Raw genomic sequence first — 15,566 nt, forward strand, 5'->3', positions numbered from 1 at the left:
GATCGCTTTTTCAAAAGGAGCTTGTGACAATTCCATATGTGGTGTCTTATTGGAGGAATGTGGTTGACCATATTGACTGGAAAAAAGTATGGACTCTATGGACATAACTAACAAGGTTAGAGAAATCTCATTCAAATTGTTAGACAGATTTTACCCAGCTAAAGTGTTTTTGAAAAGGTTTAATCAGACATAGATACAAGCTGTTGTTTTTGTGGTGACCCTAATAAAACCGATATGCATATCTTTTGGGATTGTCCTCACACACAGCTATTTTGGATTGAATTCTCTAATGTTATCAATCGCTGTGTGCTCCAGGGTTTCTTTCTGCTTTTTAAGGATGTACTGTTTGACTTCTTTAATATTCAAAAATACAAAATTAATGAATATTTTATTATTAACCTATTATTATTTCTTGCAAAATTTCATATTCACTGCAGTAAAATTCACTCGTCAAAGTCCTTTGGATATTCTGTTGAGCCTCTTTTTTAAAAACAATATATAGTATATTTCATCTTCCAAGAATCTTAAGGCTTTTAAAACAGATAATTTATTTAATCTTTTTAATTTATTTTGTTAAAGATTTTGTTTAGTATTATTCATTTTTATGTTTACATACGTCTGTAAATGGTGCTTTGCATGTAATGTCACCTCTTTGTATGCAATATTGACATTCTCTGTGCTTTTATCTTTGGTACCTTGGCATTAATAAAATAAAAAAAAATCTCTTTCCCGCTCAGAAAACACGAAAAAATAATGATGGTAACGCGTATGGGTCTGTCACGTGATGAAGGAACGACTCAAACCCGAAAGAATCATGAGATGAACTAATCAATTCTCTTTCCGGCTCAGACTGTACTGACTGAAACAGGTGACCCATTACTAGCAGTACAGAACCTATAGATTTTTGCGCATGCGCTACTGAACGAATCACTCTCCGAGACGACTCGTTCTTCCCGAGTCACATTAAAGATTCGTTCAAAAGGAACGAATCGTTCAAGAACAACACATCACTAACTCACACACACACACACACACACACACACACACACACACACACAGAGTCGAGCTGCACTCACACATGAAAAGGAACTCCAAATATGGTCATGTAAGGTTACGCAAGCTCGTCACACATTTACTTTCGTTTTGGAAGGTTTCAAGGCGTTGGCGATTCAATGGCGCACAATACAGGTACGATGTTAAAAACATTTTATTACAAATCCAGCCAATGTTTTGTAATGCTAAATAGTGTAGATTGTTTATTAATGTTTCGCTGTCTAAGACTTTATTTAAAGTATCACTTATACCCTGTGCCTGTGTGTAGTTGTGTGTATTGCGCAGTTATGCTGGATTATCATTATTTTGTAATTATTATTTTAGTTTCCCAACTTTGATTACGTGGAAAGAGTAAGGTTTTAATGACATGAGCTGAATCAATCATACGCGACTATCTGCGGCTTTGAGGATAGGCTAAGCGTGTTGCACTGCAGCATTTTGTGAGAAGCGCGTGTATTTCTTTCCTTCGCTTTTTTCCCTCAGATTTAAACCAGAAATGGCAAACCGAATGGGTAGTATCAAATAAAACATTATTCAAAGACCTTATAAGCAATGGTTTCGTTTAGTTTATTACAAATATTAAATACTGCATAAGTAAGAGCTACGAAAACCAAAAAAGAACAATAAATAACAAAGCTATTCAAAAACCAAATCATAAATACTAAACGAGGTGGCTAATTCCCAGCAAACACATAAACTACCCCTAAAATTCGTACGACTTCTGTAACCTCAAATCGATAACTTTCTAAACTACAGTCTTCGTAAGACTGTACGAAAATCTGCTGCTGTTTTATTGAGGTTTTGTATTGGTTAGAGTGCGGAAGTAGTTGAAATGAACTAATGTTGGGATACAGGCCTAATCAGAGCCGTTGAAAAACGCAACTTGGTTCTGGGAGTGATATTATTTAATATTTTAATATGTAATGCAGCGAGCTAACAGACACGACAAAAGAAGTTTCTTCTGCTCATCAAGCTTAACGTACAGTACAGACCAAAAGTTTGGAAACATTACTATTTTTAATGTTTTTGAAAGAAGTTTCTTCTGCTCATCAAGCCTGCATTTATTTGATCAAAAATACAGAAAAAAATATATAATATTGTGAAATATTATTACAACTTAAAATAATTGTTTTTAAATGTATTATACTTTAAATTATCATTTATTTCTGTGATGCAAAGCTGAATTTTTAGGATCATTATCACATGATCCTTTAGAAATCATTCTAATATGATGATTCATTATCAAAGTTGGGAAACAGTTCTGCTGTCTAATATATTTTTCAGAACATGTGATACTTTTTTAGGATACTTTGATGAATAAAAAGTAAAAAAAAAATAAAAATAAAAAAAGAAGCTATGTTTTTAAAATATAAATATTTTTGTAATAACAATATACACTACTGGTCAGTAATTTGGGGTCAGTAATTTTTTTTTCTTTCTTTTTTTTTTAATAAAATCAATACTTTTATTCAGCAAGGATGTGTTAAATTGATAAAAAGTGATAGTAAAGAAAATTTATTATTAGAATATATATTATTAGAATTTTATTTTTTATTTTGAATAAATGCAGTTCTTTTTTAACCTTTTATTCATCAAATATATTAGACAGCAGAACTGTTTCCAACACTCATAAAAAAATCAGAATATTAGAATGATTTCTAAATGATCATGTGATAGACTGGATGTTACATGTGACACTGAAGGCTGGAGTAATGATGCTGAAAATTCAGCTTTGCATCACAGGAATAAATTATTTTTTTTAAAAGTATATTAAAATAGAAAACTATTATTTTAAGTTGTAATGATATATCACAATATTACAGTTTTCGTTCTGTATTTTTGATCAAATAAATGCAGGCTTGATGAGCAGAAGAAACTTCTTTTCAAAAACATTAAAAATAGTAATGTTTCCAAACTTTTGGTCTGTACTGTACACTCTCAGAAATAAAGGTACAGAAAAACACAAATAAAAGGTACAAATGCTCGTCGCTGGGGCAGTACCCCCAAGGGGAACAAACTTGTACTATATTAATGGATACAAAGAAGTACCCCTACAGTTTGTGCCTTTTAGGTACAAATATGTACCTTTGAGGGTACAAATGGCTCATCGCTGGGGTGGTACCCCCGAGGTACAGCAATGGTACCCTTACCATAGGTAACAGAGTTGTACCCTTTTATACTGTACCTTTTGAGAGACAATTTGGTACCTTAGCAATACATTTGTACCTTTAATCCACTGGTACAAAAATGTACCCCATTAGATGGTATCAATTTGTTCTCGTTAGGGGTACCACCCCAGCGACGATGCCATTGTACCTATAAAGTGGCAAAAATGTCCTTGATAAATAGAAAAGAATGAGAGCAAAAGAAAGCAATGTTTTGTTTTCCCACAATCAATGATTTTAAAAGAAGCTAAACTGTACAAATTAAAATACTGGAAAGAGAATAACGACCGCACACCACAATCTTCGTTTGCAATAAACTTTAATAAACAAAGTTTTTCACATTTAAACAACTTTAATAGAGAATCACTTTATGAATGCATTACTTACTGCAGTGTAAGAAAACATAACATAACATCATGCTTTATATTGACTAAAAGCTACTGAGTGTTCATTGTATGCTTAAAGGATTAGTTCACCCAAAAATGAAAAATTTCCTAATAATTTACTCACCCAATGCCATCCAAGATATCCATGTCTTTCTTTCCTCAGTGGGAGAGAAATTATGTTTTTTGAGGAAAGCATTTCTGGATTTTTCTTCTAACAATGGACTTCATTGGTTACCATCGTTTTTAAGTCCAAATCAATGCAGTTTCAAAAGTCTTTGAAGTGTTTAAATGGGCTGTACGCGATCACAGCTAAAGAAGAGGTAGTTATCTAGCGAAACGATAGGTCATTTTCAAAATGATGAAATTCGGCATGACCTTTCAACGTGATGACGTTGTTCCCTGTCCGTTTGTTGATCAGCTCAATCCGAACTATTGAAGGTAAAAAGTCTATAAATTATATATATTTTTTTAAATTACCTATCGTTTCGCTAGATAACAACCTCTTCTTCAGCTGTGATCGCGTACAGCCCGTTTAAACACTTCAAAGACTTTTGAAACTGCATTGATTTGGACTTAAAAACGATGGTAACCAATGAAGTACATTGTTAGAAGAAAAATCCAGAAATGTTTTCCTCAAAAAACATAATTTCTCCGTACACGTGCAACTAGTCTATTCTAACGTACACAACATAGCCGCCATCTTCTAACGTTAAACTGTGTTCCACGTGCACAAATGGAATCGAACATCATCCAACATCTTCAACTTATAAATATACAATACCCGTACACTAAACACTTATATAATTGATTATCTACATAGCTGCAGCACTATTTGGGCATCAACTTAACTTTAACTCAACTTTTCAGTTTAGTACGTTGGCTGTATGAGGAACTCGAGCTAGCTAACGATAGCTGTAGCCAACTCTAAGCTAGCTGGCAAACGTTAGCTAAGGTCAGCTAACTTATGCTTTTTTCTTTACAATCTTTACAACTAGCTACATGTAACGAACGTTAGTGGTAACTTACAAATAAGTCCCGATATAATGTTAGTTCGATCTAACTGTAGCTAACGTGCAGCCAACTTTAATCAGCGGGCCGCAAGTGTCACTTAAATGTAACTTTACGTTAGCTAACGACAGTATTACTCACCTCTGAATTTCTGTGCTTCAACTTCTTCTGTCATAGTTAAACCCACCTTCTGTCATGTTTGGATCAGCTCATCAGAGGATAAAGTTGGCAGGGCCATTGTTGAGCTGTCACGCGTCCTGCAGGCTCCAGCGACCGCGAAAAAAAAACAGCCAGTCATAATATTAGACGGACCAACAACAGGACAATTTTAAACAATTTTCGCCATCTCTATTCATCACTAAATTCACTTATGAGAACGTTTTAGGCGAGGAAAAGAACTGTTTAGATTTTCGAATATAGGCAGTCTTGTGAAAATTGATGCCGAATTGACAATTTGCTTCAAAGTTTTCGGAGTTGAGAAGCTCCATGAAGTGAGGCGACAGCCAGCAGGCACCTGCCCCGGCCGCTAGCTCGTCGCTCAGCCAGTCCTGCTCAGAGACCCCGCTGTGAGCTGGAGGTCTCTCAGACCGGTCTTGTACATTAGAGGCTTTTATTTCGCCGTTGACGATTCGTTTGTTTACATGCTGTTTATGTAAACACACTCAAATTCCATTCATGCCATTGATGTACATCCAAGTTCACTCGACTACATTACTCATGACGTCATATACATACTCACTATCAGTGAAACAGCACGAAATAAACTCATAACACAGAATTAATGAATAAAGGAAAACATAAAACATGCAGAATAACACTATACTCTGTACTTTATCTCCGCATCTCTGCATAACTCACACCACATTTGCTAACAATGTGCGCAGCACAGATCGTTAACACTGTAAACAGTTTACAGACTCAACAGTCTCGTATAGGAAACAATACAGTTAACAGTCCTTCTTATGAAGATCTAAAACAATGATGGTGTGCATTTATACATTCGTTACCTGTAAAGGATGATATTAATTAACAAGTTTAAGCGATGCGATCATCAGCATTGCTTTATCTTGAATGAAACCTATCGTGAGAACTCCTCTAAATGCACGCAATGCCGCGCCCATGCCCGCACAACCAAGTACACACATCCATCTTAACTATAATAATATATATTGAATTAATTTGAACCAATAGTGCTTATTATAGAACCCAAAAATATATGCAACAATTATTTAAATGAAAACAATAATGATAATAATTATAAAAATCGAGTATAAATCTGTAAATAATCCCTCAGCAGAAACAAAATGAAAATACTTACGAAAACTGATAGTGATAATAATTATGCACTTATCACAGAGGATTATTCAGCATACCACATTTATAAAAATTATGACAAAGGCTCTATCAGTCTTAGAAAAGGCACGCATAAGTAGCTGCTACCCCAGAGGATTGTGTACCCTGTAACTTGAAAAGTACTTCTTAAATGTACCTTTTCAAAGGGTACTGTGACGAGTCAGCTGCCTCCTCCCTGATAATCACCGGCACCCCGTCCTAAATCGCCGCCCTTCACCAGGCTCCCCGATAGGAGTGGGTGTGTGAGAGAGGAGGGGCGCTGGACGAGTCAGGGCTGGCGGCGTGTGATGGGGCACACCTGAAGGAAATGGAGCCTCATCACCGCCGCTGTTTAAAAGCCCAAACGCGCCTCTCCTCGGGAGACCGGTCTCTTTCCCCGTGCATGCACACTGGTGTCCTCGTGGGTCCAGGAAGGGTGCGTTGAGGGACTCCCGCGCCACCAGAGACGTGAGCTGCCGGACCCGCGGTCCGGTCGAAAACCGCACCCGTCTACACGGCCGTCGGGCCAGGATGCCGGGCCGTCCATCCCCTGCAAGCGCCGCGGCCAGCGAGGAGGATGAAGCCGCTAGAAGAAGCCGCCGCCCCTCGCGCCCCGGACCGAAGAGGGGAGCGCGTGTGCGGCCGCCGGACTCCGCCCCTTACCTGGACCCTTCCCTCCGTGAACACTGCCAGACCCCCACGAACCCCGCAGCACGACGAGGGACACCAGATTCCCTGTTGTTTTGGGACACTGTTCCCCTTTTGGACACTTTATCCCCCCCCCTTGTTTTGGTTTTTTCTGTTAAATAAAGACCTCTCCGAGGCCTGACGCCACGCCCACTGTGTCTGTCGTTGGCTGAATCAGGCGGTTTGCAGTGATGTACCTTTCACCATGCATATTTCATTGTGTACCCCTTTTCTTTGGAAAGGTACTTTTTTGGTACTCAGCTGGATACATGTTTGTTCCTTTGCTGGCACATTGTGAAAATTTGTACCTTAAAGTACTTAATTGTACCCCGAATTTATCAATATGGACGTGAGCGGTGGCTAAGATCAAATTTCACGTCTGGTATTTATCAATATGGACGTGAGCTGTTTATAATATCAAATTTAACTACCTGTTTCAGCTCATGAGATTTGATCGTAGCCACCACTCACGTCCATATTGATAAATTCCAAGTTGCTACCAATTTTCTGTCGTACGTTCAAGTTTTTGAGTTAGCTTACCTGAACTTGCACGCAGCATAGTAGCTAAATATGGTGGATAATTGTGGAATGACAGCATTTTTTATTGTCCTGACCATCAAATGAAGCTCATTAGTCAATTGTTAACCATTAAGATTAGATTGAGTTTTTTTTATACAGGGATTTAGCTTTATATGCATGAACAGCAGCGTAAACAAGACCATGAGGATTAAATCGTCACATCATGCACCTGCAGCGCTTCTGTGAAAGGAGAAAAACAGAAATTAAGTCAATAAGAGGAATAAAATAAATAGGATCACGCAAAATATAACAGGCTATAATATAATTAACAGATTAACAAGAGGAAAAAAATCACTGCAACAAGTATAGGCTACGCTCGTTTTTGTGACACTCTTAATGCATTTTATTTATTTTATCCACCTTTTTTTCCTCAACGCGGAAGTAAGTCTATGGGTGAGACTTCCGTTTCATTAGCAGCTATAGATAAATAATGAGGAGAATAACAACGTGCAGTAAACGGTAAAAACTGTTTGCAGTACAAACCAATGTGTTCTTAATTAAGATAACAGATTAAAAATAATATGATAGGAGACATCAATTGTCAATATCAAGCAGCAAAACAAACTGCTTTTGTACAGCTAAAAATAGCTGGATGCAGATTTATTAAAAAAGAATTATTCAATATTTAATAAAAAATGGTGCCCATTTTTACGTCAGGAAAAAGGTGGATATCTTTATTTGATTAAATCCATCTGATTGCACAGGCGCCTCACGCACACACAAAACAACATTTGTTCTACCCTTGCCTGACATTCATCATCAAACTATAATGCTGTCAACCAAACATAAAAGTTACACTGTTTATTTTAGGCCCGCTGTAAAATCAGTGTGCAGCGTCAAACAAACATTTTTGCGAATGTGAAGGATTTTACATGGATATTAGAACATGAGTGAAATATAAAGCCATGTTTAGGCTACATAATGAATAATAATTATGCAAACAAATGTTGCAAATATGGCAAAAATGGAAACATTTAGGTTCTTGTGGTATGAGATAGGCTCGTGACCCCAGTGCCATTTCAGTTTTACTTGACATTTGTATGCTGTTTATAATGAATAGCCTAATTTGTGTTTTTTATTTATAGTTTAATATATAATTGTATAACTAGCCTACATATTTTTCATTCTTGTTCTATTCTGAATACCGTTAAATTTAAAACATTTGTTGTAGAGTGAGGGGAACTAAATAGGCTGTTTATATTTACCAGTATTTTAATATACATATAAAAAACATGAATTTATGTAGCCTAATTGTTTGCAACGGGTGTTTTTTGGGGTAAGATCAGTTTTTCTCTTTCATGAGATTACGTCCTCTTTTTGGCCGGGTTTCATTTCTCTAGGGCCGAGGCTTCTAAACCCAGAGTGTTTTTAGGTGCGTGATATTTAAATGACAGTTGTTTTCTGCCGCCACATTTATCAACGTGTGTTCATTCATACGATGAGATTGGCGGCATATGAATGTTTCATGTATCGCACGTGAACTCTGTCGTAAATTGATTTGTGTGCGCTTGTTTCTACATTAGATTGATAAATGAGGCCCCAATTCACTTTTGATAATAGAAAAGAAAGTCTCAACATTCAAATAATGTTAGTTTTATTAAGAAATTCAAATGATAAATGCAGGAAGGCATCAAGGCACGTCCGAATCCATAATCTGCTTTACTTTCCTGTCTCCGGAGGTACCTTCCACAATCCAAATTTTGAAGGCAGCATAGATGTATCCTTCACTGCCTTTGATATCCCACAATCCTGTGCGTTCCATTCCATGATGGTTGAGATAAAAAAAAATTTAAAAAAAGATGGCATCTTAAAGTTGCATTTGGTGGTCAGTTTATGTGTAAATGTATGTTTCTGACTAACTTTTTGCACTTTTTGATGTTAGTTCTAGCAAGAAAATCTGTATCCTAGTAATTAACTATCCGTTTAGCTATCACCAAAACTCATTCTATTTTTGTTGTAGAACATTAAACTGTCCTGAATCATTAAACCTGTCCAAAATCAGTTTCATGAGGTGCCTTCCTGCAAAAAAACGCTGCCTGCAAAGTCATTGCCTGATACGGCACAAACTTGGAGCTCTTAAGTGGCGTGATGGTTCATGTTTGCTTAAGTTCAAGCGAAGCAGGAGGAGTGCATTCTAATTAGCATGAAATAAACATTGCTTCAGTTCAAACGAAGCAGGAGTGCTTTCTAATTAGCATTAAATAAACAAACATCCGATCCATGTTAAAAGATACACTATGACTTACTGAATGTATATTGTCTCATCTCATGTAATCGTCCAATTAATGTTCCGACCGCGCGGAAAGACTGCAGCTAGAATACATTGTCACATAACAGCAGAAAATCAGTGTCAACAGCAAGAAAAATGTTGCAAAAATTACATTTATTATTTATTTACTCATTTTTGGTCTTTTTATTATGGATAGGGTATGGCCTGCCCTGCTGAACCCCCCCCCCCAAGCTAAAACCAGCCTAAACTGGTGGGCTGGATTGAGCTGATCATCCAGCCTGGTCTAGCTTGCAAATGTAATAATGGCAAGCTTGTTAATTATTCCTGAATAATTCTCATTCAAGGTTGAACTCAGAAGTTGGCAGCCTGTTTGAAGTTAGTTGAAGGTTTAGGTTTCTTAAAAAATTAAGTAATTTTTTTTTATCCCAAATCATCTGATTAATGAGATGATAGAAGTAAGAGAAATAAGATTAACCAATAGTCTTATTTCCATAGTCTAACATTTGAAGTTATGGTTTAAACTAACGAGGGGGTCATGTGAATTAATTAGTAATCAGAATTTTTTCATGCATTTTTATGTCCGGTTGAAGTTATACACTGATTTTCTGTCATGGTCTATGGATCCCCTGAATTAGCTTTGGCCACTCCATGTATAAAACAGTAGCTCTGCCACTGCATATTTCTTGTGGAGTTCGTTCAGTCTGAAAGCAAGCTATATCAAAACAACATGACGCTTCCTTATAGGCCTATTGCGTATCTTTGTCAAACTGCTTATTTAAAGCTCCAATGCTTTACTGACAATAACTAATTCGTACACACAAAAAAAATTCACGTGCGTGAAAAAAATTATATATTCACAAAAAGCATTTCACATGCGCAAAATAAAATTATATATTCATAAAAATGCATTTCACAAATGCAAAACACAATTCGTAGATATACAACTGTGCACAAAAAACCTTTGAATGTTTAAAATGTACGAGTGTCTGAATGTACAAATAGTCATTTACTACGAATCCACTCGGATTTGTGTGTGTGTGTTTTTGAGACTTTCCTGGCAGAGCTCTCTTCCCATGTGGGTCTGTCGTACTCTTTAGCCAATCAGATGCGAGCTTACCATTCAACCAATGATATCATAAGCCACTGAGAGTGCATTCAAGGAGCACGATTCTGCGCACCTTTTGCGCAATATGGATTAATTAGAACGGAAATTAAGCCTTTACATCAGTAATTAGTTTACATTAGTAAAAGAAAATGACGTCAGCAACCTGTCTGACAGATGTAAATCTTCTAGTAGCTGTGCGTGCAAACTGCCATCGTTAATCTTGCAGAGACGGCGAGCTTTGAGCGGGGAGTTCTTTCTCCTCACTTAACATCACCACGATTGCCTGCGAGCTTCTGAATGCATACTCTGTAAAATAAATATTATAATATAATATTATAATATAATATACTCTCAGTGGCTTATGATATGATTGGTTGAATGGTAAGCTCGCATCTGATTGGCTAAAGAGTATGACAGGACCCACGGGGGAAGAGAGCTCTGCCAGGAAAGTCTCAAAAACACACACACACAAATCCGAGTGGATTCGTAGTAAATGACGATTTGTACATTCAGACACTCCTACATTTTAAACATTCAACGGTTTTTGTGCACAGTGGTATATCTACGAATTGTGTTTTTGTGCATTTGTGAAATGTATTTTATGAATATATAATTTTATTTGCGCATGTGAATTGCTTTTTGTGAATATATATATTTTTTTTTTCACGCACGTTAATTTTTTTTGTGTGTACGTGAATTAGGTTTCATGCATGTGAAATTGTCTACGCATGTGTGAATCGTGTTTTTTTGCGTGAATTATATTTGAGACTAATCTGCTTCCATATGAAAAGGAGAATTTGTAGCATTATTTTTATATTATTTTAAACCTAAATATAAACAACATGTCACTTGCTTAATATTGAAAATTTGTCTTCAACTTTTTATTTAAATTCACGTTCAGGGACGTGCAGAGTTCCTCAGGGGCAGGGACTCAAATGTAAAATAGGGGCAATGTAAACAAACAAAAAAAATTGTAGGTCAAAAGTTTGGATACATAACTATTTTATATTTTTGCACTTTTTTTTTTTTACATAGGTCACTTATGGTCATCAAGCCTGCATTTATTTGATCAAATTTTAAATATACTTTCAAATACATTTTATGCAGTTCTGATTCATTATCAATGGCTGGAAAACCTGTGATACTTTTTCAGAAATCTTTGATGATAAAAAAAAAATAAGAACTGCATTTATTTAAAACAATATAAATTTTGTAACAATATACACTACCGTTCAAAAGCTTGAGGTCAGAATTTATTTTTATTTTCATTTATTTTTCTGAAAGGATTTGTTAAATTGATAGAAAAAGTGATAGTAAAGATTTATATTGTTTATCTCTATTTTGAATAAATTATGTTCTTTTTACAACTTTTTTATTTATCAATGAACCCCCAAAAAGGTTCCGAAAAACAAACAAACAATAATAATAATAATAATAAATTTAGTACAACCGTTTCCAACATTGATAATAAATCAGCATATTAGAATTAAAATAAATAATATTATATATATAGTATATTGTTACTGTAGTTCACTCTGCATGTTATAGTTTAGATTTAATTTATTACAGATTTTTTTTCTGTATTTTTGATCAAATAAATACAGACTTGATGAGCACAGAAGACACTTTCATAATGCTGCATAATTATCAAAAATGGTGATATAATAAGTCACCATTTCACCAGCCTACACTTCACATAATAGGCCTGTAGTTGGCACTTGGGCTTCATTGACTATGATAGTTTTATGAAATAGTAAATGGTGTATCAATACATAAATATAAGTAAATTGAATACTGCTTACCATTATTGTGACTTTTGGTGCAAAATTGCGGTTTGTGTGCATTGCTTTTGTAATCATTTAGCATTCATTTTCTCAGCGATGCAATTTGATTTATAAATGAGACAAATCACAGATCCAGATCGCTCCACAAATGTAAGCTTGTCTGTCAGATCAATTTGAAACTGCCAGATCATGATTGGATGGTGTATTATAGCCTTCATGAAAACCGGCATTGATAAATTATGTAATATTATTAACATTATTATCATGTAAAATATATATATTATGTATGTAATAATATGGCAGGGAGACGCAGCATCTCATTCCCTTCAGGGAACCATGGTTACATATGTAACCTCGAGACATTCCCCTTTCAGGAACTCAAGTTGCATCAAATGCTTTGGGAATGAGAATACCCACTGCGCCATATGAGCAAGACACTGTCTGGTGTGTATCTGGCGAGCACATCAAGACGAAAGGACTTGGGACCGTGGAGTAGACGTCAGGTCCAAACTGTAGAAACGAATGAATAATGTGGTGCGGAGAGGACCAGCCTGCCACAGCACAAACATCCAGAAGGGCCCACGCCCACTGATAAGGCCTTGGAGGCTGCCATACCCCTGGTCGAGTGCGCTTTTACCCCCATGGGTGACTGGAGGCCAGAGGACTCATAGGCCAGTGTGATGGCCTCAACCACCCACTGACTCATAGTTTGCTTGGTTTGCTGGAACCCCTTTCTTAGGTGGACCAAAGCAAACTAATAACTGATCTGCTTTACGCCACTGGGCAGCTTTGTGAACATAAGTGTGAAGTACACGGGACCTGGCAATGAGGTGGGCACTTAAGGAACATTCTCGGGTAGAGGAATGCCCTAACCATGCCTGGGGCAAACTCCAGGCTGACACAGCAAGAGCTTTGAGGTCCCCTATCCTCTTCAGCGAGGATATAGCGAGCAAGGGAGGATATAGACTTAAGTGTGAGGAGCTTATGTGAAGTATCTTCAATGGGTTCAAAGGGAGATCTGCATAGAGCCTCCAGCGATTGGGGGAAATGCGTACAGACAAAGCCTCGGCCATATCTGCAACATAGCATCCAGCCCAAGTGGAACTGGTTGTGTGAGGAGAAACCAGATATAGCAATCCACCCCCCCGGGCAACATAACATCCACCCCCCTCGACAGGTTGTCTGCTCCCTGATTGAGATGCCCAGGGATGTAGACTGTTCTTAATGAGAGAAACTTCTCCTGAGCCCACAGAAGTTTCCACGCTGCCAGAAAAATCTACTAAGGGAACCAGTCTCTTTGAGACTGGCGTCTGGTGTTACTAAAGAGCCACTTCAGTTGCCTTGAAGCGGTTGACCGGCAAGGAACAACCTATCTATGGTCTCTAGCGCCCTCATCTGAGGGGGGCGAGCTTTTCCCGTGCCGTACCGTTAACAGGCCGGCAGCTGGGAATTTTGCTCGCCGGAGCCTACTGGGCCCCTGAAGCACCGGGGGGTGGCAGGGGCATCAGTAAGTCTCCCTGAGGACACTGAGGAGGATCAGGGCACCGTATACTGAGGTGAAAGTGAAAGTCGTGACAGTTGCCAAGTATGGTAACCCATACTCGGAATTGGTGCTCTGCATTTAACCCATCCAAGTGCACACACACAGCAGTGAGAAGTGAACACACCGTGAACACACACACGGAGCAGTGGGCAGCTATATCCAGCGCCCGGGGAGCAACTGGGGGGTCAGTGCCTTGCGTCAAGGACACTTCAGCCTCTCCTCCCCAGGGTGGGCTGCCCTCGCGGACCTGATGGTGGAATTGTCAGGACCGTTTGGCCGAGGTCCTCTTAGACATAATAACAGTCTGCAGATCCTGTTTTCTGATTAGACGACCCTGGCTGGGACACAGCCCCTCCCCCTGATCTTTCTGCGGGGGGGAGTACGGGTAGCGACGCTATGTTTTTCTGGGTCTGGCGATATGAGGAGCTAGACGGCTGGGACTGCTCCCACTCAGCTCCCATTCTCGACGACAGTGTCTACTGTGCCACCTAAGAGGTCAGAAAGTGATAGCGGGGGCATCCAGCAGGAAGGAATCTGTCCTTATCTTGTAACTCAGATTCAACCACAGGTGTCGCTCGGTGGGCCACAAGAGCGTCCATGGCAACGGCCGATGGCTCTGACTGTTTTCTTGGTGGCCTGAATCGACAGATCTGTGGCCCGACGCATATCCCTTCTCATTCAGCCCCATGATGTTGGAGTAATTAGATACTGTGGGGTAAAAGAGTCCGGGACAAATATGGTTTATCCCATGATCTCGAAAGCTCAGAATGGAGATTGGGAAAAACGGAAGGCCCCGACGTGAAGGTTGTGATCTTGATCTAAAGAAACGCTCGTCCAACTTGCTTTTTGGGATGAGCATCCTGTTTCTCATTCTGGCCATTCGATATTCGCAGTTAGCTACAGCATGAGTAACAACCTCCATGAGCTTCTCATACTCGAGGGACTGTGGTGTCGAATCCGCAAATCTCCTCCGTGTTGACACTCATCATATAAACCTCCTTGGAGGAAGATAGATGAAGCGACTGGCCTTATCTCCAGGAGAAAGAAACCATGGGGTGGGCTTCAGAACTGTGAGGAGGGGGCCATGGATCTAGTGGGTGAGGACTGAGATAAGGATGAGCCCATCTCGGATTCCTCCACCAAATCAACTTGCGATACCCACGATAACAGCCGCATCTGTGCCTCAGCAACAGCGGGGCGGACCCAGCAGGATCGCGGGAGCGAAGCACAAGCGAGTGGCCAGAAGCTCACAATCATGGCAGGTAGCCCCTTCGAGAGCTGCCTGTGCAGCTTGCTCCGCTCCCCAGACGATGACTCACAATCATGTCGTATCCCCACCACGAGAGATATAACGTGGGCAGGGAAGAACAACGACTTGAAACGCCGTCTGCCTGACACCAACACTTTTTGATTTACACACTTCTTTGGCATATCTTTTTTCTCGCTTACTAGCTTACTATAGAGTTTTGACTGACTGAGTGCTTGCATACATTTCACACACACACCACAGACGCGCTCGCTGAAGAGGAAAAAGCTACATGTGTGCTTGCCGGATGCACCTTTATGCTTCCTGGTTGCATACGTCACCACGCTCTGTGATGTCTCGCTTCGCTATTGGACTGATTTCAAACATCTTCAGTTATGTTGTCTTGCTGGGACGATTCCCCAATGCGTTCCAAGCAGCTCGAGTCTGA

General features: G+C 38.8%; 1 long non-coding RNA gene across 1 annotated transcript in view; it reads left to right on the forward strand.

The window, feature by feature from the left end:
- Positions 1 to 997: 997 nt before the first annotated feature.
- LOC122136660 overlaps positions 998 to 15,566 on the forward strand; it is a 26,268-nt gene continuing 11,699 nt past the window's right edge. The window contains exon 1 of the long non-coding RNA XR_006154300.1: positions 998 to 1,188. This is a non-coding gene — a long non-coding RNA (uncharacterized LOC122136660). The remainder of the gene's footprint in view (positions 1,189 to 15,566) is intronic.

Source organism: Cyprinus carpio, chromosome B3 (genome assembly GCF_018340385.1).
Source record: "Cyprinus carpio isolate SPL01 chromosome B3, ASM1834038v1, whole genome shotgun sequence".
Lineage (NCBI taxonomy): Eukaryota > Metazoa > Chordata > Actinopteri > Cypriniformes > Cyprinidae > Cyprinus > Cyprinus carpio.